At 55.2% G+C, this 22,366-nt stretch overlaps 12 non-coding genes across 12 annotated transcripts; all 12 read right to left on the bottom strand.

Moving 5' to 3' along the window:
* Positions 1-412: 412 nt before the first annotated feature.
* On the bottom strand, positions 413-519 carry LOC138511870 (U6 spliceosomal RNA). The gene has a single exon (XR_011280760.1). It is a non-coding gene; the product is annotated as a U6 spliceosomal RNA (small nuclear RNA).
* A 1,743-nt stretch (positions 520-2,262) lies between these two features.
* LOC138512362 (U6 spliceosomal RNA) lies at positions 2,263-2,369 on the bottom strand. The gene has a single exon (XR_011281205.1). It is a non-coding gene; the product is annotated as a U6 spliceosomal RNA (small nuclear RNA).
* Positions 2,370-4,113: 1,744 nt separating this feature from the next.
* LOC138511869 (U6 spliceosomal RNA) lies at positions 4,114-4,220 on the bottom strand. The gene has a single exon (XR_011280759.1). It is a non-coding gene; the product is annotated as a U6 spliceosomal RNA (small nuclear RNA).
* A 1,748-nt stretch (positions 4,221-5,968) lies between these two features.
* On the bottom strand, positions 5,969-6,075 carry LOC138511868 (U6 spliceosomal RNA). The gene has a single exon (XR_011280758.1). It is a non-coding gene; the product is annotated as a U6 spliceosomal RNA (small nuclear RNA).
* Positions 6,076-7,814: 1,739 nt separating this feature from the next.
* On the bottom strand, positions 7,815-7,921 carry LOC138511867 (U6 spliceosomal RNA). The gene has a single exon (XR_011280757.1). It is a non-coding gene; the product is annotated as a U6 spliceosomal RNA (small nuclear RNA).
* A 1,744-nt stretch (positions 7,922-9,665) lies between these two features.
* LOC138511866 (U6 spliceosomal RNA) lies at positions 9,666-9,772 on the bottom strand. The gene has a single exon (XR_011280756.1). It is a non-coding gene; the product is annotated as a U6 spliceosomal RNA (small nuclear RNA).
* Positions 9,773-11,521: 1,749 nt separating this feature from the next.
* Positions 11,522-11,628, bottom strand: LOC138511865 (U6 spliceosomal RNA). Its single transcript, XR_011280755.1, has one exon. It is a non-coding gene; the product is annotated as a U6 spliceosomal RNA (small nuclear RNA).
* Positions 11,629-13,372: 1,744 nt separating this feature from the next.
* Positions 13,373-13,479, bottom strand: LOC138511864 (U6 spliceosomal RNA). Its single transcript, XR_011280754.1, has one exon. It is a non-coding gene; the product is annotated as a U6 spliceosomal RNA (small nuclear RNA).
* Positions 13,480-15,228: 1,749 nt separating this feature from the next.
* LOC138511863 (U6 spliceosomal RNA) lies at positions 15,229-15,335 on the bottom strand. Its single transcript, XR_011280753.1, has one exon. It is a non-coding gene; the product is annotated as a U6 spliceosomal RNA (small nuclear RNA).
* A 1,743-nt stretch (positions 15,336-17,078) lies between these two features.
* LOC138512360 (U6 spliceosomal RNA) lies at positions 17,079-17,185 on the bottom strand. The gene has a single exon (XR_011281203.1). It is a non-coding gene; the product is annotated as a U6 spliceosomal RNA (small nuclear RNA).
* Positions 17,186-18,919: 1,734 nt separating this feature from the next.
* Positions 18,920-19,026, bottom strand: LOC138511861 (U6 spliceosomal RNA). The gene has a single exon (XR_011280752.1). It is a non-coding gene; the product is annotated as a U6 spliceosomal RNA (small nuclear RNA).
* A 1,748-nt stretch (positions 19,027-20,774) lies between these two features.
* LOC138511860 (U6 spliceosomal RNA) lies at positions 20,775-20,881 on the bottom strand. Its single transcript, XR_011280751.1, has one exon. It is a non-coding gene; the product is annotated as a U6 spliceosomal RNA (small nuclear RNA).
* Between the last annotated feature and the right edge of the window lie 1,485 nt (positions 20,882-22,366).

The following is a 22,366-nucleotide window of genomic DNA, read 5'->3' as shown; positions in this document are numbered from 1 at the left end:
CGCACACTCTCTCTCGTGCTATCTGCTGCCTTTCAGACCCTGCCACCCCTCGCTTGCTTTAAAGGAGCAGTTGGCGAATGACACTGAGCAAAGAATGCACAAGTGGGTAAAGAGATCACACACCTAGAGGCAGCCAGCTCTCATGAAGAGTAGGGCCTAGAAGCAGTGAAGCTTGAGGGGCTGTGCGCTCTTTGCCATGAGCCCCTAGAGGCGGATCATATAGAAAGCGCTATATAGAAATGAGCAGCCAGCAGAGGACAAGGCAGCCGCTCTCGGTGCAGCACAGCACAGAGAGGATCAAGAGAAACGGGAAGGGCTTCCGCGGCAGCGAGCAAGCACAAGACCAGCACGGGAGCGGGGCCCCTTTTATTCTGTCAATAAAAGGTATTTCTCTCCTGGCACGCACGTGTCTAAAAATATGGAACGCTTCACGAATTTGCGTGTCATCCTTGCGCAGGGGCCATGCTAATCTTCTCTGTATCGTTCCAATTTTAGTATATGTGCTGCCGAAGCGAGCACACACTTGGGGCTGAACTGGCCAGTGTATAAAAGCCAGCGCATCGGCTGCCTATTGACCTAGGTTGACTTGTTATGCTCTAACTTTGGCAAGAAACTGTTTGGTTCTGGGGCCGGTATGGAACCAAGAGGCAAAGACCAACGACCCAAGCTTCCTCGCTGCTGGTTTGGCCCAAAAGGAAAGGTTCCGTGTGCTTGGCTATTGCAATGCAGGAAGAAAGGATCATGGTCCAGGCTGCATGCAAAGTGGCACCTCCCGTCATAATGCCTGGGTGATGGGTGCTGTGTGCCTGGACGCATCACAATAGTCCCACAAGCCAGAGAAAAGCCAGAGGGCCTGTGAGGGTTTGCTTGGGGGGGGCCCTGTTGAATTCCAGGATAGGCAAGGTGAGGCAGCGGCCTAGTGCGCGGACCCCCGAGAGCCCCGGATTGCTGCTGCCCCTGCCTTCAAGCAAGAGATGCATTTTCAAACCGATGTAAGTTTACGTTTGGCTGCTGGCTTCAGCGACGGTGGCTTCAAAGTCCCGCCGGGTCTGCTTTCCTTTGGTAGGGCCAGGAAGCCTCTTACAACAGGTATTGGCTGCCTGTCGCCTGCTTTTATCAACTGTGCCAGGACGTGAGCCTTGTGTGTTACAAAATCAGGACAGCAGGCATTGCAGTGGCTCCTGCTTCAGAAAGGCACCTTGAAGAACAGCACTAGGAGCTAACGGAGGGCACCAGGGGTATGGGGGCCAGTGGTGCAATGGATAAGGCGCCTGACTAGGAGTCAGAAGGTTGTGGGTTCCACTGCCATCCGGCTGGGCTCCCAATTCTGTGCTTTGTTTCTTTGAATTACATTTAAATTCCCTTGGCCTTCACTGCTCGCAATAGACTTTTGATTTTATGTGGGGCGGGCCGGGTTGCACAGCAAGGAAACACCAGGCGCCATCTCGAAGCACCACCAGTAGGGGTCCCTCCAGAAGGCCCCAACAAGCAGCAGATGATTTCTATGCATGTGTGCGTCCTGTCCTTCAATGGGTGGGGGTTGGCTTGTGTTGGACACAGTCCCAGGGCAGCCCTTCACGTCCCTGATCGGCCACGATCGGCCAGAGACCTCTCTGTGAGCGCCGCAGGCGAGCCTTCTCGGGACCTCAGCAACTGAGGGGCACATTTCCAAATGAGGGAGACATTTCCAGAAAGCGCACCAGGGAACGGCTCAGCCTCTGCTTCGTGGCCTAACCCAGCCTGGTCCTTCTCCAACCATCTGGGAGCTGTCCAAAAGCCGGTGGGCCTGGCGGAATGGGCTCCCAGCAGGCCCTGGCTGACTGGTGATTTGCATACACACAGACACACGCACGCACGCACACTCTCTCTCGTGCTATCTGCTGCCTTTCAGACCCTGCCACCCCTCGCTTGCTTTAAAGGAGCAGTTGGCGAATGACACTGAGCAAAGAATGCACAAGTGGGTAAAGAGATCACACACCTAGAGGCAGCCAGCTCTCATGAAGAGTAGGGCCTAGAAGCAGTGAAGCTTGAGGGGCTGTGCGCTCTTTGCCATGAGCCCCTAGAGGCGGATCATATAGAAAGCGCTATATAGAAATGAGCAGCCAGCAGAGGACAAGGCAGCCGCTCTTGGTGCAGCACAGAGAGGATCAAGAGAAACGGGAAGGGCTTCCGCGGCAGCGAGCAAGCACAAGACCAGCACGGGAGCGGGGCCCCTTTTATTCTGTCAATAAAAGGTATTTCTCTCCTGGCACGCACGTGTCTAAAAATATGGAACGCTTCACGAATTTGCGTGTCATCCTTGCGCAGAGGCCATGCTAATCTTCTCTGTATCGTTCCAATTTTAGTATATGTGCTGCCGAAGCGAGCACACACTTGGGGCTGAACTGGCCAGTGTATAAAAGCCAGCGCATCGGCTGCCTATTGACCTAGGTTGACTTGTTATGCTCTAACTTTGGCAAGAAACTGTTTGGTTCTGGGGCCGGTATGGAACCAAGAGGCAAAGACCAACGACCCAAGCTTCCTCGCTGCTGGTTTGGCCCAAAAGGAAAGGTTCCGTGTGCTTGGCTATTGCAATGCAGGAAGAAAGGATCATGGTCCAGGCTGCATGCAAAGTGGCACCTCCCGTCATAATGCCTGGGTGATGGGTGCTGTGTGCCTGGACGCATCACAATAGTCCCACAAGCCAGAGAAAAGCCAGAGGGCCTGTGAGGGTTTGCTTGGGGGGGGCCCTGTTGAATTCCAGGATAGGCAAGGTGAGGCAGCGGCCTAGTGCGCGGACCCCCGAGAGCCCCGGATTGCTGCTGCCCCCGCCTTCAAGCAAGAGATGCATTTTCAAACCGATGTAAGTTTACGTTTGGCTGCTGGCTTCAGCGACGGTGGCTTCAAAGTCCCGCCGGGTCTGCTTTCCTTTGGTAGGGCCAGGAAGCCTCTTACAACAGGTATTGGCTGCCTGTCGCCTGCTTTTATCAACTGTGCCAGGACGTGAGCCTTGTGTGTTACAAAATCAGGACAGCAGGCATTGCAGTGGCTCCTGCTTCAGAAAGGCACCTTGAAGAACAGCACTAGGAGCTAACGGAGGGCACCAGGGGTATGGGGGCCAGTGGTGCAATGGATAAGGCGCCTGACTAGGAGTCAGAAGGTTGTGGGTTCCTCTGCCATCCGGCTGGGCTCCCAACTCTGTGCTTTGTTTCTTTGAATTACATTTAAATTCCCTTGGCCTTCACTGCTCGCAATAGACTTTTGATTTTATGTGGGGCGGGCCCGTTTGCACAGCAAGGAAACACCAGGCGCCATCTCGAAGCACCACCAGTAGGGGTCCCTCCAGAAGGCCCCAACAAGCAGCAGATGATTTCTATGCATGTGTGCGTCCTGTCCTTCAATGGGTGGGGGTTGGCTTGTGTTGGACACAGTCCCAGGGCAGCCCTTCACGTCCCTGATCGGCCACGATCGGCCAGAGACCTCTCTGGTGAGCGCCGCAGGCGAGCCTTCTCGGGACCTCAGCAACTGAGGGGCACATTTCCAAATGAGGGAGACATTTCCAGAAAGCGCACCAGGGAACGGCTCAGCCTCTGCTTCGTGGCCTAACCCAGCCTGGTCCTTCTCCAACCATCTGGGAGCTGTCCAAAAGCCGGTGGGCCTGGCGGAATGGGCTCCCAGCAGGCCCTGGCTGACTGGTGATTTGCATACACACAGACACACGCACGCACGCACACTCTCTCTCGTGCTATCTGCTGCCTTCCAGACCCTGCCACCCCTCGCTTGCTTTAAAGGAGCAGTTGGCGAATGACACTGAGCAAAGAATGCACAAGTGGGTAAAGAGATCACACACCTAGAGGCAGCCAGCTCTCATGAAGAGTAGGGCCTAGAAGCAGTGAAGCTTGAGGGGCTGTGCGCTCTTTGCCATGAGCCCCTAGAGGCGGATCATATAGAAAGCGCTATATAGAAATGAGCAGCCAGCAGAGGACAAGGCAGCCGCTCTTGGTGCAGCACAGAGAGGATCAAGAGAAACGGGAAGGGCTTCCGCGGCAGCGAGCAAGCACAAGACCAGCACGGGAGCGGGGCCCCTTTTATTCTGTCAATAAAAGGTATTTCTCTCCTGGCACGCACGTGTCTAAAAATATGGAACGCTTCACGAATTTGCGTGTCATCCTTGCGCAGGGGCCATGCTAATCTTCTCTGTATCGTTCCAATTTTAGTATATGTGCTGCCGAAGCGAGCACACACTTGGGGCTGAACTGGCCAGTGTATAAAAGCCAGCGCATCGGCTGCCTATTGACCTAGGTTGACTTGTTATGCTCTAACTTTGGCAAGAAACTGTTTGGTTCTGGGGCCGGTATGGAACCAAGAGGCAAAGACCAACGACCCAAGCTTCCTCGCTGCTGGTTTGGCCCAAAAGGAAAGGTTCCGTGTGCTTGGCTATTGCAATGCAGGAAGAAAGGATCATGGTCCAGGCTGCATGCAAAGTGGCACCTCCCGTCATAATGCCTGGGTGATGGGTGCTGTGTGCCTGGACGCATCACAATAGTCCCACAAGCCAGAGAAAAGCCAGAGGGCCTGTGAGGGTTTGCTTGGGGGGGGCCCTGTTGAATTCCAGGATAGGCAAGGTGAGGCAGCGGCCTAGTGCGCGGACCCCCGAGAGCCCCGGATTGCTGCTGCCCCCGCCTTCAAGCAAGAGATGCATTTTCAAACCGATGTAAGTTTACGTTTGGCTGCTGGCTTCAGCGACGGTGGCTTCAAAGTCCCGCCGGGTCTGCTTTCCTTTGGTAGGGCCAGGAAGCCTCTTACAACAGGTATTGGCTGCCTGTCGCCTGCTTTTATCAACTGTGCCAGGACGTGAGCCTTGTGTGTTACAAAATCAGGACAGCAGGCATTGCAGTGGCTCCTGCTTCAGAAAGGCACCTTGAAGAACAGCACTAGGAGCTAACGGAGGGCACCAGGGGTATGGGGGCCAGTGGTGCAATGGATAAGGCGCCTGACTAGGAGTCAGAAGGTTGTGGGTTCCTCTGCCATCCGGCTGGGCTCCCAACTCTGTGCTTTGTTTCTTTGAATTACATTTAAATTCCCTTGGCCTTCACTGCTCGCAATAGACTTTTGATTTTATGTGGGGCGGGCCCGGTTGCACAGCAAGGAAACACCAGGCGCCATCTCGAAGCACCACCAGTAGGGGTCCCTCCAGACCGCCCCAACAAGCAGCAGATGATTTCTATGCATGTGTGCGTCCTGTCCTTCAATGGGTGGGGGTTGGCTTGTGTTGGACACAGTCCCAGGGCAGCCCTTCACGTCCCTGATCGGCCACGATCGGCCAGAGACCTCTCTGTGAGCGCCGCAGGCGAGCCTTCTCGGGACCTCAGCAACTGAGGGGCACATTTCCAAATGAGGGAGACATTTCCAGAAAGCGCACCAGGGAACGGCTCAGCCTCTGCTTCGTGGCCTAACCCAGCCTGGTCCTTCTCCAACCATCTGGGAGCTGTCCAAAAGCCGGTGGGCCTGGCGGAATGGGCTCCCAGCAGGCCCTGGCTGACTGGTGATTTGCATACACACAGACACACGCACGCACGCACACTCTCTCTCGTGCTATCTGCTGCCTTTCAGACCCTGCCACCCCTCGCTTGCTTTAAAGGAGCAGTTGGCGAATGACACTGAGCAAAGAATGCACAAGTGGGTAAAGAGATCACACACCTAGAGGCAGCCAGCTCTCATGAAGAGTAGGGCCTAGAAGCAGTGAAGCTTGAGGGGCTGTGCGCTCTTTGCCATGAGCCCCTAGAGGCGGATCATATAGAAAGCGCTATATAGAAATGAGCAGCCAGCAGAGGACAAGGCAGCCGCTCTCGGTGCAGCACAGCACAGAGAGGATCAAGAGAAACGGGAAGGGCTTCCGCGGCAGCGAGCAAGCACAAGACCAGCACGGGAGCGGGGCCCCTTTTATTCTGTCAATAAAAGGTATTTCTCTCCTGGCACGCACGTGTCTAAAAATATGGAACGCTTCACGAATTTGCGTGTCATCCTTGCGCAGGGGCCATGCTAATCTTCTCTGTATCGTTCCAATTTTAGTATATGTGCTGCCGAAGCGAGCACACACTTGGGGCTGAACTGGCCAGTGTATAAAAGCCAGCGCATCGGCTGCCTATTGACCTAGGTTGACTTGTTATGCTCTAACTTTGGCAAGAAACTGTTTGGTTCTGGGGCCGGTATGGAACCTAGAGGCAAAGACCAACGACCCAAGCTTCCTCGCTGCTGGTTTGGCCCAAAAGGAAAGGTTCCGTGTGCTTGGCTATTGCAATGCAGGAAGAAAGGATCATGGTCCAGGCTGCATGCAAAGTGGCACCTCCCGTCATAATGCCTGGGTGATGGGTGCTGTGTGCCTGGACCCATCACAATAGTCCCACAAGCCAGAGAAAAGCCAGAGGGCCTGTGAGGGTTTGCTTGGGGGGGGCCCTGTTGAATTCCAGGATAGGCAAGGTGAGGCAGCGGCCTAGTGCGCGGACCCCCGAGAGCCCCGGATTGCTGCTGCCCCCGCCTTCAAGCCAGAGATGCATTTTCAAACCGATGTAAGTTTACGTTTGGCTGCTGGCTTCAGCGACGGTGGCTTCAAAGTCCCGCCGGGTCTGCTTTCCTTTGGTAGGGCCAGGAAGCCTCTTACAACAGGTATTGGCTGCCTGTCGCCTGCTTTTATCAACTGTGCCAGGACGTGAGCCTTGTGTGTTACAAAATCAGGACAGCAGGCATTGCAGTGGCTCCTGCTTCAGAAAGGCACCTTGAAGAACAGCACTAGGAGCTAACGGAGGGCACCAGGGGTATGGGGGCCAGTGGTGCAATGGATAAGGCGCCTGACTAGGAGTCAGAAGGTTGTGGGTTCCACTGCCATCCGGCTGGGCTCCCAACTCTGTGCTTTGTTTCTTTGAATTACATTTAAATTCCCTTGGCCTTCACTGCTCGCAATAGACTTTTGATTTTATGTGGGGCGGGCCCGGTTGCACAGCAAGGAAACACCAGGCGCCATCTCGAAGCACCACCAGTAGGGGTCCCTCCAGAAGGCCCCAACAAGCAGCAGATGATTTCTATGCATGTGTGCGTCCTGTCCTTCAATGGGTGGGGGTTGGCTTGTGTTGGACACAGTCCCAGGGCAGCCCTTCACGTCCCTGATCGGCCAGAGACCTCTCTGGTGAGCGCCGCAGGCGAGCCTTCTCGGGACCTCAGCAACTGAGGGGCACATTTCCAAATGAGGGAGACATTTCCAGAAAGCGCACCAGGGAACGGCTCAGCCTCTGCTTCGTGGCCTAACCCAGCCTGGTCCTTCTCCAACCATCTGGGAGCTGTCCAAAAGCCGGTGGGCCTGGCGGAATGGGCTCCCAGCAGGCCCTGGCTGACTGGTGATTTGCATACACACAGACACACGCACGCACGCACACTCTCTCTCGTGCTATCTGCTGCCTTTCAGACCCTGCCACCCCTCGCTTGCTTTAAAGGAGCAGTTGGCGAATGACACTGAGCAAAGAATGCACAAGTGGGTAAAGAGATCACACACCTAGAGGCAGCCAGCTCTCATGAAGAGTAGGGCCTAGAAGCAGTGAAGCTTGAGGGGCTGTGCGCTCTTTGCCATGAGCCCCTAGAGGCGGATCATATAGAAAGCGCTATATAGAAATGAGCAGCCAGCAGAGGACAAGGCAGCCGCTCTCGGTGCAGCACAGCACAGAGAGGATCAAGAGAAACGGGAAGGGCTTCCGCGGCAGCGAGCAAGCACAAGACCAGCACGGGAGCGGGGCCCCTTTTATTCTGTCAATAAAAGGTATTTCTCTCCTGGCACGCACGTGTCTAAAAATATGGAACGCTTCACGAATTTGCGTGTCATCCTTGCGCAGGGGCCATGCTAATCTTCTCTGTATCGTTCCAATTTTAGTATATGTGCTGCCGAAGCGAGCACACACTTGGGGCTGAACTGGCCAGTGTATAAAAGCCAGCGCATCGGCTGCCTATTGACCTAGGTTGACTTGTTATGCTCTAACTTTGGCAAGAAACTGTTTGGTTCTGGGGCCGGTATGGAACCAAGAGGCAAAGACCAACGACCCAAGCTTCCTCGCTGCTGGTTTGGCCCAAAAGGAAAGGTTCCGTGTGCTTGGCTATTGCAATGCAGGAAGAAAGGATCATGGTCCAGGCTGCATGCAAAGTGGCACCTCCCGTCATAATGCCTGGGTGATGGGTGCTGTGTGCCTGGACGCATCACAATAGTCCCACAAGCCAGAGAAAAGCCAGAGGGCCTGTGAGGGTTTGCTTGGGGGGGGCCCTGTTGAATTCCAGGATAGGCAAGGTGAGGCAGCGGCCTAGTGCGCGGACCCCCGAGAGCCCCGGATTGCTGCTGCCCCCGCCTTCAAGCCAGAGATGCATTTTCAAACCGATGTAAGTTTACGTTTGGCTGCTGGCTTCAGCGACGGTGGCTTCAAAGTCCCGCCGGGTCTGCTTTCCTTTGGTAGGGCCAGGAAGCCTCTTACAACAGGTATTGGCTGCCTGTCGCCTGCTTTTATCAACTGTGCCAGGACGTGAGCCTTGTGTGTTACAAAATCAGGACAGCAGGCATTGCAGTGGCTCCTGCTTCAGAAAGGCACCTTGAAGAACAGCACTAGGAGCTAACGGAGGGCACCAGGGGTATGGGGGCCAGTGGTGCAATGGATAAGGCGCCTGACTAGGAGTCAGAAGGTTGTGGGTTCCACTGCCATCCGGCTGGGCTCCCAACTCTGTGCTTTGTTTCTTTGAATTACATTTAAATTCCCTTGGCCTTCACTGCTCGCAATAGACTTTTGATTTCATGTGGGGCGGGCCCGGTTGCACAGCAAGGAAACACCAGGCGCCATCTCGAAGCACCACCAGTAGGGGTCCCTCCAGAAGGCCCCAACAAGCAGCAGATGATTTCTATGCATGTGTGCGTCCTGTCCTTCAATGGGTGGGGGTTGGCTTGTGTTGGACACAGTCCCAGGGCAGCCCTTCACGTCCCTGATCGGCCACGATCGGCCAGAGACCTCTCTGGTGAGCGCCGCAGGCGAGCCTTCTCGGGACCTCAGCAACTGAGGGGCACATTTCCAAATGAGGGAGACATTTCCAGAAAGCGCACCAGGGAACGGCTCGGCCTCTGCTTCGTGGCCTAACCCAGCCTGGTCCTTCTCCAACCATCTGGGAGCTGTCCAAAAGCCGGTGGGCCTGGCGGAATGGGCTCCCAGCAGGCCCTGGCTGACTGGTGATTTGCATACACACAGACACACGCACGCACGCACACTCTCTCTCGTGCTATCTGCTGCCTTTCAGACCCTGCCACCCCTCGCTTGCTTTAAAGGAGCAGTTGGCGAATGACACTGAGCAAAGAATGCACAAGTGGGTAAAGAGATCACACACCTAGAGGCAGCCAGCTCTCATGAAGAGTAGGGCCTAGAAGCAGTGAAGCTTGAGGGGCTGTGCGCTCTTTGCCATGAGCCCCTAGAGGCGGGTCATATAGAAAGCGCTATATAGAAATGAGCAGCCAGCAGAGGACAAGGCAGCCGCTCTTGGTGCAGCACAGAGAGGATCAAGAGAAACGGGAAGGGCTTCCGCGGCAGCGAGCAAGCACAAGACCAGCACGGGAGCGGGGCCCCTTTTATTCTGTCAATAAAAGGTATTTCTCTCCTGGCACGCACGTGTCTAAAAATATGGAACGCTTCACGAATTTGCGTGTCATCCTTGCGCAGGGGCCATGCTAATCTTCTCTGTATCGTTCCAATTTTAGTATATGTGCTGCCGAAGCGAGCACACACTTGGGGCTGAACTGGCCAGTGTATAAAAGCCAGCGCATCGGCTGCCTATTGACCTAGGTTGACTTGTTATGCTCTAACTTTGGCAAGAAACTGTTTGGTTCTGGGGCCGGTATGGAACCAAGAGGCAAAGACCAACGACCCAAGCTTCCTCGCTGCTGGTTTGGCCCAAAAGGAAAGGTTCCGTGTGCTTGGCTATTGCAATGCAGGAAGAAAGGATCATGGTCCAGGCTGCATGCAAAGTGGCACCTCCCGTCATAATGCCTGGGTGATGGGTGCTGTGTGCCTGGACGCATCACAATAGTCCCACAAGCCAGAGAAAAGCCAGAGGGCCTGTGAGGGTTTGCTTGGGGGGGGCCCTGTTGAATTCCAGGATAGGCAAGGTGAGGCAGCGGCCTAGTGCGCGGACCCCCGAGAGCCCCGGATTGCTGCTGCCCCCGCCTTCAAGCAAGAGATGCATTTTCAAACCGATGTAAGTTTACGTTTGGCTGCTGGCTTCAGCGACGGTGGCTTCAAAGTCCCGCCGGGTCTGCTTTCCTTTGGTAGGACCAGGAAGCCTCTTACAACAGGTATTGGCTGCCTGTCGCCTGCTTTTATCAACTGTGCCAGGACGTGAGCCTTGTGTGTTACAAAATCAGGACAGCAGGCATTGCAGTGGCTCCTGCTTCAGAAAGGCACCTTGAAGAACAGCACTAGGAGCTAACGGAGGGCACCAGGGGTATGGGGGCCAGTGGTGCAATGGATAAGGCGCCTGACTAGGAGTCAGAAGGTTGTGGGTTCCACTGCCATCCGGCTGGGCTCCCAACTCTGTGCTTTGTTTCTTTGAATTACATTTAAATTCCCTTGGCCTTCACTGCTCGCAATAGACTTTTGATTTTATGTGGGGCGGGCCCGGTTGCACAGCAAGGAAACACCAGGCGCCATCTCGAAGCACCACCAGTAGGGGTCCCTCCAGAAGGCCCCAACAAGCAGCAGATGATTTCTATGCATGTGTGCGTCCTGTCCTTCAATGGGTGGGGGTTGGCTTGTGTTGGACAAAGTCCCAGGGCAGCCCTTCACGTCCCTGATCGGCCACGATCGGCCAGAGACCTCTCTGGTGAGCGCCGCAGGCGAGCCTTCTCGGGACCTCAGCAACTGAGGGGCACATTTCCAAATGAGGGAGACATTTCCAGAAAGCGCACCAGGGAACGGCTCGGCCTCTGCTCCGTGGCCTAACCCAGCCTGGTCCTTCTCCAACCATCTGGGAGCTGTCCAAAAGCCGGTGGGCCTGGCGGAATGGGCTCCCAGCAGGCCCTGGCTGACTGGTGATTTGCATACACACAGACACACGCACGCACGCACACTCTCTCTCGTGCTATCTGCTGCCTTTCAGACCCTGCCACCCCTCGCTTGCTTTAAAGGAGCAGTTGGCGAATGACACTGAGCAAAGAATGCACAAGTGGGTAAAGAGATCACACACCTAGAGGCAGCCAGCTCTCATGAAGAGTAGGGCCTAGAAGCAGTGAAGCTTGAGGGGCTGTGCGCTCTTTGCCATGAGCCCCTAGAGGCGGATCATATAGAAAGCGCTATATAGAAATGAGCAGCCAGCAGAGGACAAGGCAGCCGCTCTCGGTGCAGCACAGCACAGAGAGGATCAAGAGAAACGGGAAGGGCTTCCGCGGCAGCGAGCAAGCACAAGACCAGCACGGGAGCGGGGCCCCTTTTATTCTGTCAATAAAAGGTATTTCTCTCCTGGCACGCACGTGTCTAAAAATATGGAACGCTTCACGAATTTGCGTGTCATCCTTGCGCAGGGGCCATGCTAATCTTCTCTGTATCGTTCCAATTTTAGTATATGTGCTGCCGAAGCGAGCACACACTTGGGGCTGAACTGGCCAGTGTATAAAAGCCAGCGCATCGGCTGCCTATTGACCTAGGTTGACTTGTTATGCTCTAACTTTGGCAAGAAACTGTTTGGTTCTGGGGCCGGTATGGAACCAAGAGGCAAAGACCAACGACCCAAGCTTCCTCGCTGCTGGTTTGGCCCAAAAGGAAAGGTTCCGTGTGCTTGGCTATTGCAATGCAGGAAGAAAGGATCATGGTCCAGGCTGCATGCAAAGTGGCACCTCCCGTCATAATGCCTGGGTGATGGGTGCTGTGTGCCTGGACGCATCACAATAGTCCCACAAGCCAGAGAAAAGCCAGAGGGCCTGTGAGGGTTTGCTTGGGGGGGGCCCTGTTGAATTCCAGGATAGGCAAGGTGAGGCAGCGGCCTAGTGCGCGGACCCCCGAGAGCCCCGGATTGCTGCTGCCCCCGCCTTCAAGCAAGAGATGCATTTTCAAACCGATGTAAGTTTACGTTTGGCTGCTGGCTTCAGCGACGGTGGCTTCAAAGTCCCGCCGGGTCTGCTTTCCTTTGGTAGGGCCAGGAAGCCTCTTACAACAGGTATTGGCTGCCTGTCGCCTGCTTTTATCAACTGTGCCAGGACGTGAGCCTTGTGTGTTACAAAATCAGGACAGCAGGCATTGCAGTGGCTCCTGCTTCAGAAAGGCACCTTGAAGAACAGCACTAGGAGCTAACGGAGGGCACCAGGGGTATGGGGGCCAGTGGTGCAATGGATAAGGCGCCTGACTAGGAGTCAGAAGGTTGTGGGTTCCACTGCCATCCGGCTGGGCTCCCAACTCTGTGCTTTGTTTCTTTGAATTACATTTAAATTCCCTTGGCCTTCACTGCTCGCAATAGACTTTTGATTTTATGTGGGGCGGGCCGGGTTGCACAGCAAGGAAACACCAGGCGCCATCTCGAAGCACCACCAGTAGGGGTCCCTCCAGAAGGCCCCAACAAGCAGCAGATGATTTCTATGCATGTGTGCGTCCTGTCCTTCAATGGGTGGGGGTTGGCTTGTGTTGGACACAGTCCCAGGGCAGCCCTTCACGTCCCTGATCGGCCACGATCGGCCAGAGACCTCTCTGGTGAGCGCCGCAGGCGAGCCTTCTCGGGACCTCAGCAACTGAGGGGCACATTTCCAAATGAGGGAGACATTTCCAGAAAGCGCACCAGGGAACGGCTCGGCCTCTGCTTCGTGGCCTAACCCAGCCTGGTCCTTCTCCAACCATCTGGGAGCTGTCCAAAAGCCGGTGGGCCTGGCGGAATGGGCTCCCAGCAGGCCCTGGCTGACTGGTGATTTGCATACACACAGACACACGCACGCACGCACACTCTCTCTCGTGCTATCTGCTGCCTTTCAGACCCTGCCACCCCTCGCTTGCTTTAAAGGAGCAGTTGGCGAATGACACTGAGCAAAGAATGCACAAGTGGGTAAAGAGATCACACACCTAGAGGCAGCCAGCTCTCATGAAGAGTAGGGCCTAGAAGCAGTGAAGCTTGAGGGGCTGTGCGCTCTTTGCCATGAGCCCCTAGAGGCGGGTCATATAGAAAGCGCTATATAGAAATGAGCAGCCAGCAGAGGACAAGGCAGCCGCTCTTGGTGCAGCACAGAGAGGATCAAGAGAAACGGGAAGGGCTTCCGCGGCAGCGAGCAAGCACAAGACCAGCACGGGAGCGGGGCCCCTTTTATTCTGTCAATAAAAGGTATTTCTCTCCTGGCACGCACGTGTCTAAAAATATGGAACGCTTCACGAATTTGCGTGTCATCCTTGCGCAGGGGCCATGCTAATCTTCTCTGTATCGTTCCAATTTTAGTATATGTGCTGCCGAAGCGAGCACACACTTGGGGCTGAACTGGCCAGTGTATAAAAGCCAGCGCATCGGCTGCCTATTGACCTAGGTTGACTTGTTATGCTCTAACTTTGGCAAGAAACTGTTTGGTTCTGGGGCCGGTATGGAACCAAGAGGCAAAGACCAACGACCCAAGCTTCCTCGCTGCTGGTTTGGCCCAAAAGGAAAGGTTCCGTGTGCTTGGCTATTGCAATGCAGGAAGAAAGGATCATGGTCCAGGCTGCATGCAAAGTGGCACCTCCCGTCATAATGCCTGGGTGATGGGTGCTGTGTGCCTGGACGCATCACAATAGTCCCACAAGCCAGAGAAAAGCCAGAGGGCCTGTGAGGGTTTGCTTGGGGGGGGCCCTGTTGAATTCCAGGATAGGCAAGGTGAGGCAGCGGCCTAGTGCGCGGACCCCCGAGAGCCCCGGATTGCTGCTGCCCCCGCCTTCAAGCAAGAGATGCATTTTCAAACCGATGTAAGTTTACGTTTGGCTGCTGGCTTCAGCGACGGTGGCTTCAAAGTCCCGCCGGGTCTGCTTTCCTTTGGTAGGACCAGGAAGCCTCTTACAACAGGTATTGGCTGCCTGTCGCCTGCTTTTATCAACTGTGCCAGGACGTGAGCCTTGTGTGTTACAAAATCAGGACAGCAGGCATTGCAGTGGCTCCTGCTTCAGAAAGGCACCTTGAAGAACAGCACTAGGAGCTAACGGAGGGCACCAGGGGTATGGGGGCCAGTGGTGCAATGGATAAGGCGCCTGACTAGGAGTCAGAAGGTTGTGGGTTCCACTGCCATCCGGCTGGGCTCCCAACTCTGTGCTTTGTTTCTTTGAATTACATTTAAATTCCCTTGGCCTTCACTGCTCGCAATAGACTTTTGATTTTATGTGGGGCGGGCCCGGTTGCACAGCAAGGAAACACCAGGCGCCATCTCGAAGCACCACCAGTAGGGGTCCCTCCAGAAGGCCCCAACAAGCAGCAGATGATTTCTATGCATGTGTGCGTCCTGTCCTTCAATGGGTGGGGGTTGGCTTGTGTTGGACAAAGTCCCAGGGCAGCCCTTCACGTCCCTGATCGGCCACGATCGGCCAGAGACCTCTCTGGTGAGCGCCGCAGGCGAGCCTTCTCGGGACCTCAGCAACTGAGGGGCACATTTCCAAATGAGGGAGACATTTCCAGAAAGCGCACCAGGGAACGGCTCGGCCTCTGCTCCGTGGCCTAACCCAGCCTGGTCCTTCTCCAACCATCTGGGAGCTGTCCAAAAGCCGGTGGGCCTGGCGGAATGGGCTCCCAGCAGGCCCTGGCTGACTGGTGATTTGCATACACACAGACACACGCACGCACGCACACTCTCTCTCGTGCTATCTGCTGCCTTTCAGACCCTGCCACCCCTCGCTTGCTTTAAAGGAGCAGTTGGCGAATGACACTGAGCAAAGAATGCACAAGTGGGTAAAGAGATCACACACCTAGAGGCAGCCAGCTCTCATGAAGAGTAGGGCCTAGAAGCAGTGAAGCTTGAGGGGCTGTGCGCTCTTTGCCATGAGCCCCTAGAGGCGGATCATATAGAAAGCGCTATATAGAAATGAGCAGCCAGCAGAGGACAAGGCAGCCGCTCTCGGTGCAGCACAGCACAGAGAGGATCAAGAGAAACGGGAAGGGCTTCCGCGGCAGCGAGCAAGCACAAGACCAGCACGGGAGCGGGGCCCCTTTTATTCTGTCAATAAAAGGTATTTCTCTCCTGGCACGCACGTGTCTAAAAATATGGAACGCTTCACGAATTTGCGTGTCATCCTTGCGCAGGGGCCATGCTAATCTTCTCTGTATCGTTCCAATTTTAGTATATGTGCTGCCGAAGCGAGCACACACTTGGGGCTGAACTGGCCAGTGTATAAAAGCCAGCGCATCGGCTGCCTATTGACCTAGGTTGACTTGTTATGCTCTAACTTTGGCAAGAAACTGTTTGGTTCTGGGGCCGGTATGGAACCAAGAGGCAAAGACCAACGACCCAAGCTTCCTCGCTGCTGGTTTGGCCCAAAAGGAAAGGTTCCGTGTGCTTGGCTATTGCAATGCAGGAAGAAAGGATCATGGTCCAGGCTGCATGCAAAGTGGCACCTCCCGTCATAATGCCTGGGTGATGGGTGCTGTGTGCCTGGACGCATCACAATAGTCCCACAAGCCAGAGAAAAGCCAGAGGGCCTGTGAGGGTTTGCTTGGGGGGGGCCCTGTTGAATTCCAGGATAGGCAAGGTGAGGCAGCGGCCTAGTGCGCGGACCCCCGAGAGCCCCGGATTGCTGCTGCCCCCGCCTTCAAGCAAGAGATGCATTTTCAAACCGATGTAAGTTTACGTTTGGCTGCTGGCTTCAGCGACGGTGGCTTCAAAGTCCCGCCGGGTCTGCTTTCCTTTGGTAGGGCCAGGAAGCCTCTTACAACAGGTATTGGCTGCCTGTCGCCTGCTTTTATCAACTGTGCCAGGACGTGAGCCTTGTGTGTTACAAAATCAGGACAGCAGGCATTGCAGTGGCTCCTGCTTCAGAAAGGCACCTTGAAGAACAGCACTAGGAGCTAACGGAGGGCACCAGGGGTATGGGGGCCAGTGGTGCAATGGATAAGGCGCCTGACTAGGAGTCAGAAGGTTGTGGGTTCCACTGCCATCCGGCTGGGCTCCCAACTCTGTGCTTTGTTTCTTTGAATTACATTTAAATTCCCTTGGCCTTCACTGCTCGCAATAGACTTTTGATTTTATGTGGGGCGGGCCGGGTTGCACAGCAAGGAAACACCAGGCGCCATCTCGAAGCACCACCAGTAGGGGTCCCTCCAGAAGGCCCCAACAAGCAGCAGATGATTTCTATGCATGTGTGCGTCCTGTCCTTCAATGGGTGGGGGTTGGCTTGTGTTGGACACAGTCCCAGGGCAGCCCTTCACGTCCCTGATCGGCCACGATCGGCCAGAGACCTCTCTGTGAGCGCCGCAGGCGAGCCTTCTCGGGACCTCAGCAACTGAGGGGCACATTTCCAAATGAGGGAGACATTTCCAGAAAGCGCACCAGGGAACGGCTCAGCCTCTGCTTCGTGGCCTAACCCAGCCTGGTCCTTCTCCAACCATCTGGGAGCTGTCCAAAAGCCGGTGGGCCTGGCGGAATGGGCTCCCAGCAGGCCCTGGCTGACTGGTGATTTGCATACACACAGACACACGCACGCACGCACACTCTCTCTCGTGCTATCTGCTGCCTTTCAGACCCTGCCACCCCTCGCTTGCTTTAAAGGAGCAGTTGGCGAATGACACTGAGCAAAGAATGCACAAGTGGGTAAAGAGATCACACACCTAGAGGCAGCCAGCTCTCATGAAGAGTAGGGCCTAGAAGCAGTGAAGCTTGAGGGGCTGTGCGCTCTTTGCCATGAGCCCCTAGAGGCGGATCATATAGAAAGCGCTATATAGAAATGAGCAGCCAGCAGAGGACAAGGCAGCCGCTCTTGGTGCAGCACAGAGAGGATCAAGAGAAACGGGAAGGGCTTCCGCGGCAGCGAGCAAGCACAAGACCAGCACGGGAGCGGGGCCCCTTTTATTCTGTCAATAAAAGGTATTTCTCTCCTGGCACGCACGTGTCTAAAAATATGGAACGCTTCACGAATTTGCGTGTCATCCTTGCGCAGAGGCCATGCTAATCTTCTCTGTATCGTTCCAATTTTAGTATATGTGCTGCCGAAGCGAGCACACACTTGGGGCTGAACTGGCCAGTGTATAAAAGCCAGCGCATCGGCTGCCTATTGACCTAGGTTGACTTGTTATGCTCTAACTTTGGCAAGAAACTGTTTGGTTCTGGGGCCGGTATGGAACCAAGAGGCAAAGACCAACGACCCAAGCTTCCTCGCTGCTGGTTTGGCCCAAAAGGAAAGGTTCCGTGTGCTTGGCTATTGCAATGCAGGAAGAAAGGATCATGGTCCAGGCTGCATGCAAAGTGGCACCTCCCGTCATAATGCCTGGGTGATGGGTGCTGTGTGCCTGGACGCATCACAATAGTCCCACAAGCCAGAGAAAAGCCAGAGGGCCTGTGAGGGTTTGCTTGGGGGGGGCCCTGTTGAATTCCAGGATAGGCAAGGTGAGGCAGCGGCCTAGTGCGCGGACCCCCGAGAGCCCCGGATTGCTGCTGCCCCCGCCTTCAAGCAAGAGATGCATTTTCAAACCGATGTAAGTTTACGTTTGGCTGCTGGCTTCAGCGACGGTGGCTTCAAAGTCCCGCCGGGTCTGCTTTCCTTTGGTAGGGCCAGGAAGCCTCTTACAACAGGTATTGGCTGCCTGTCGCCTGCTTTTATCAACTGTGCCAGGACGTGAGCCTTGTGTGTTACAAAATCAGGACAGCAGGCATTGCAGTGGCTCCTGCTTCAGAAAGGCACCTTGAAGAACAGCACTAGGAGCTAACGGAGGGCACCAGAGGTATGGGGGCCAGTGGTGCAATGGATAAGGCGCCTGACTAGGAGTCAGAAGGTTGTGGGTTCCTCTGCCATCCGGCTGGGCTCCCAACTCTGTGCTTTGTTTCTTTGAATTACATTTAAATTCCCTTGGCCTTCACTGCTCGCAATAGACTTTTGATTTTATGTGGGGCGGGCCCGTTTGCACAGCAAGGAAACACCAGGCGCCATCTCGAAGCACCACCAGTAGGGGTCCCTCCAGAAGGCCCCAACAAGCAGCAGATGATTTCTATGCATGTGTGCGTCCTGTCCTTCAATGGGTGGGGGTTGGCTTGTGTTGGACACAGTCCCAGGGCAGCCCTTCACGTCCCTGATCGGCCACGATCGGCCAGAGACCGCAGGCGAGCCTTCTCGGGACCTCAGCAACTGAGGGGCACATTTCCAAATGAGGGAGACATTTCCAGAAAGCGCACCAGGGAACGGCTCAGCCTCTGCTTCGTGGCCTAACCCAGCCTGGTCCTTCTCCAACCATCTGGGAGCTGTCCAAAAGCCGGTGGGCCTGGCGGAATGGGCTCCCAGCAGGCCCTGGCTGACTGGTGATTTGCATACACACAGACACACGCACGCACGCACACTCTCTCTCGTGCTATCTGCTGCCTTTCAGACCCTGCCACCCCTCGCTTGCTTTAAAGGAGCAGTTGGCGAATGACACTGAGCAAAGAATGCACAAGTGGGTAAAGAGATCACACACCTAGAGGCAGCCAGCTCTCATGAAGAGTAGGGCCTAGAAGCAGTGAAGCTTGAGGGGCTGTGCGCTCTTTGCCATGAGCCCCTAGAGGCGGATCATATAGAAAGCGCTATATAGAAATGAGCAGCCAGCAGAGGACAAGGCAGCCGCTCTCGGTGCAGCACAGCACAGAGAGGATCAAGAGAAACGGGAAGGGCTTCCGCGGCAGCGAGCAAGCACAAGACCAGCACGGGAGCGGGGCCCCTTTTATTCTGTCAATAAAAGGTATTTCTCTCCTGGCACGCACGTGTCTAAAAATATGGAACGCTTCACGAATTTGCGTGTCATCCTTGCGCAGGGGCCATGCTAATCTTCTCTGTATCGTTCCAATTTTAGTATATGTGCTGCCGAAGCGAGCACACACTTGGGGCTGAACTGGCCAGTGTATAAAAGCCAGCGCATCGGCTGCCTATTGACCTAGGTTGACTTGTTATGCTCTAACTTTGGCAAGAAACTGTTTGGTTCTGGGGCCGGTATGGAACCAAGAGGCAAAGACCAACGACCCAAGCTTCCTCGCTGCTGGTTTGGCCCAAAAGGAAAGGTTCCGTGTGCTTGGCTATTGCAATGCAGGAAGAAAGGATCATGGTCCAGGCTGCATGCAAAGTGGCACCTCCCGTCATAATGCCTGGGTGATGGGTGCTGTGTGCCTGGACGCATCACAATAGTCCCACAAGCCAGAGAAAAGCCAGAGGGCCTGTGAGGGTTTGCTTGGGGGGGGCCCTGTTGAATTCCAGGATAGGCAAGGTGAGGCAGCGGCCTAGTGCGCGGACCCCCGAGAGCCCCGGATTGCTGCTGCCCCCGCCTTCAAGCCAGAGATGCATTTTCAAACCGATGTAAGTTTACGTTTGGCTGCTGGCTTCAGCGACGGTGGCTTCAAAGTCCCGCCGGGTCTGCTTTCCTTTGGTAGGGCCAGGAAGCCTCTTACAACAGGTATTGGCTGCCTGTCGCCTGCTTTTATCAACTGTGCCAGGACGTGAGCCTTGTGTTTTACAAAATCAGGACAGCAGGCATTGCAGTGGCTCCTGCTTCAGAAAGGCACCTTGAAGAACAGCACTAGGAGCTAACGGAGGGCACCAGGGGTATGGGGGCCAGTGGTGCAATGGATAAGGCGCCTGACTAGGAGTCAGAAGGTTGTGGGTTCCACTGCCATCCGGCTGGGCTCCCAACTCTGTGCTTTGTTTCTTTGAATTACATTTAAATTCCCTTGGCCTTCACTGCTCGCAATAGACTTTTGATTTTATGTGGGGCGGGCCCGGTTGCACAGCAAGGAAACACCAGGCGCCATCTCGAAGCACCACCAGTAGGGGTCCCTCCAGAAGGCCCCAACAAGCAGCAGATGATTTCTATGCATGTGTGCGTCCTGTCCTTCAATGGGTGGGGGTTGGCTTGTGTTGGACACAGTCCCAGGGAAGCCCTTCACGTCCCTGATCGGCCACGATCGGCCAGAGACCTCTCTGTGAGCGCCGCAGGTGAGCCTTCTCGGGACCTCAGCAACTGAGGGGCACATTTCCAAATGAGGGAGACATTTCCAGAAAGCGCACCAGGGAACGGCTCGGCCTCTGCTTCGTGGCCTAACCCAGCCTGGTCCTTCTCCAACCATCTGGGAGCTGTCCAAAAGCCGGTGGGCCTGGCGGAATGGGCTCCCAGCAGGCCCTGGCTGACTGGTGATTTGCATACACACAGACACACGCACGCACGCACACTCTCTCTCGTGCTATCTGCTGCCTTTCAGACCCTGCCACCCCTCGCTTGCTTTAAAGGAGCAGTTGGCGAATGACACTGAGCAAAGAATGCACAAGTGGGTAAAGAGATCACACACCTAGAGGCAGCCAGCTCTCATGAAGAGTAGGGCCTAGAAGCAGTGAAGCTTGAGGGGCTGTGCGCTCTTTGCCATGAGCCCCTAGAGGCGGATCATATAGAAAGCGCTATATAGAAATGAGCAGCCAGCAGAGGACAAGGCAGCCGCTCTCGGTGCAGCACAGCACAGAGAGGATCAAGAGAAACGGGAAGGGCTTCCGCGGCAGCGAGCAAGCACAAGACCAGCACGGGAGCGGGGCCCCTTTTATTCTGTCAATAAAAGGTATTTCTCTCCTGGCACGCACGTGTCTAAAAATATGGAACGCTTCACGAATTTGCGTGTCATCCTTGCGCAGGGGCCATGCTAATCTTCTCTGTATCGTTCCAATTTTAGTATATGTGCTGCCGAAGCGAGCACACACTTGGGGCTGAACTGGCCAGTGTATAAAAGCCAGCGCATCGGCTGCCTATTGACCTAGGTTGACTTGTTATGCTCTAACTTTGGCAAGAAACTGTTTGGTTCTGGGGCCGGTATGGAACCAAGAGGCAAAGACCAACGACCCAAGCTTCCTCGCTGCTGGTTTGGCCCAAAAGGAAAGGTTCCGTGTGCTTGGCTATTGCAATGCAGGAAGAAAGGATCATGGTCCAGGCTGCATGCAAAGTGGCACCTCCCGTCATAATGCCTGGGTGATGGGTGCTGTGTGCCTGGACGCATCACAATAGTCCCACAAGCCAGAGAAAAGCCAGAGGGCCTGTGAGGGTTTGCTTGGGGGGGGCCCTGTTGAATTCCAGGATAGGCAAGGTGAGGCAGCGGCCTAGTGCGCGGACCCCCGAGAGCCCCGGATTGCTGCTGCCCCCGCCTTCAAGCCAGAGATGCATTTTCAAACCGATGTAAGTTTACGTTTGGCTGCTGGCTTCAGCGACGGTGGCTTCAAAGTCCCGCCGGGTCTGCTTTCCTTTGGTAGGGCCAGGAAGCCTCTTACAACAGGTATTGGCTGCCTGTCGCCTGCTTTTATCAACTGTGCCAGGACGTGAGCCTTGTGTGTTACAAAATCAGGACAGCAGGCATTGCAGTGGCTCCTGCTTCAGAAAGGCACCTTGAAGAACAGCACTAGGAGCTAACGGAGGGCACCAGGGGTATGGGGGCCAGTGGTGCAATGGATAAGGCGCCTGACTAGGAGTCAGAAGGTTGTGGGTTCCACTGCCATCCGGCTGGGCTCCCAACTCTGTGCTTTGTTTCTTTGAATTACATTTAAATTCCCTTGGCCTTCACTGCTCGCAATAGACTTTTGATTTTATGTGGGGCGGGCCCGGTTGCACAGCAAGGAAACACCAGGCGCCATCTCGAAGCACCACCAGTAGGGGTCCCTCCAGAAGGCCCCAACAAGCAGCAGATGATTTCTATGCATGTGTGCGTCCTGTCCTTCAATGGGTGGGGGTTGGCTTGTGTTGGACACAGTCCCAGGGCAGCCCTTCACGTCCCTGATCGGCCACGATCGGCCAGAGACCTCTCTGTGAGCGCCGCAGGCGAGCCTTCTCGGGACCTCAGCAACTGAGGGGCACATTTCCAAATGAGGGAGACATTTCCAGAAAGCGCACCAGGGAACGGCTCAGCCTCTGCTTCGTGGCCTAACCCAGCCTGGTCCTTCTCCAACCATCTGGGAGCTGTCCAAAAGCCGGTGGGCCTGGCGGAATGGGCTCCCAGCAGGCCCTGGCTGACTGGTGATTTGCATACACACAGACACACGCACGCACGCACACTCTCTCTCGTGCTATCTGCTGCCTTTCAGACCCTGCCACCCCTCGCTTGCTTTAAAGGAGCAGTTGGCGAATGACACTGAGCAAAGAATGCACAAGTGGGTAAAGAGATCACACACCTAGAGGCAGCCAGCTCTCATGAAGA

The sequence above is a fragment of the Ambystoma mexicanum genome, chromosome 6p, assembly GCF_040938575.1.
Source record: "Ambystoma mexicanum isolate Mex_15411 chromosome 6p, UKY_AmexF1_1, whole genome shotgun sequence".
NCBI lineage: Eukaryota > Metazoa > Chordata > Amphibia > Caudata > Ambystomatidae > Ambystoma > Ambystoma mexicanum.
The sequence above is the reverse complement of the archived record's forward strand: the minus strand, read 5'-3'. Positions and strand labels throughout refer to the sequence as shown.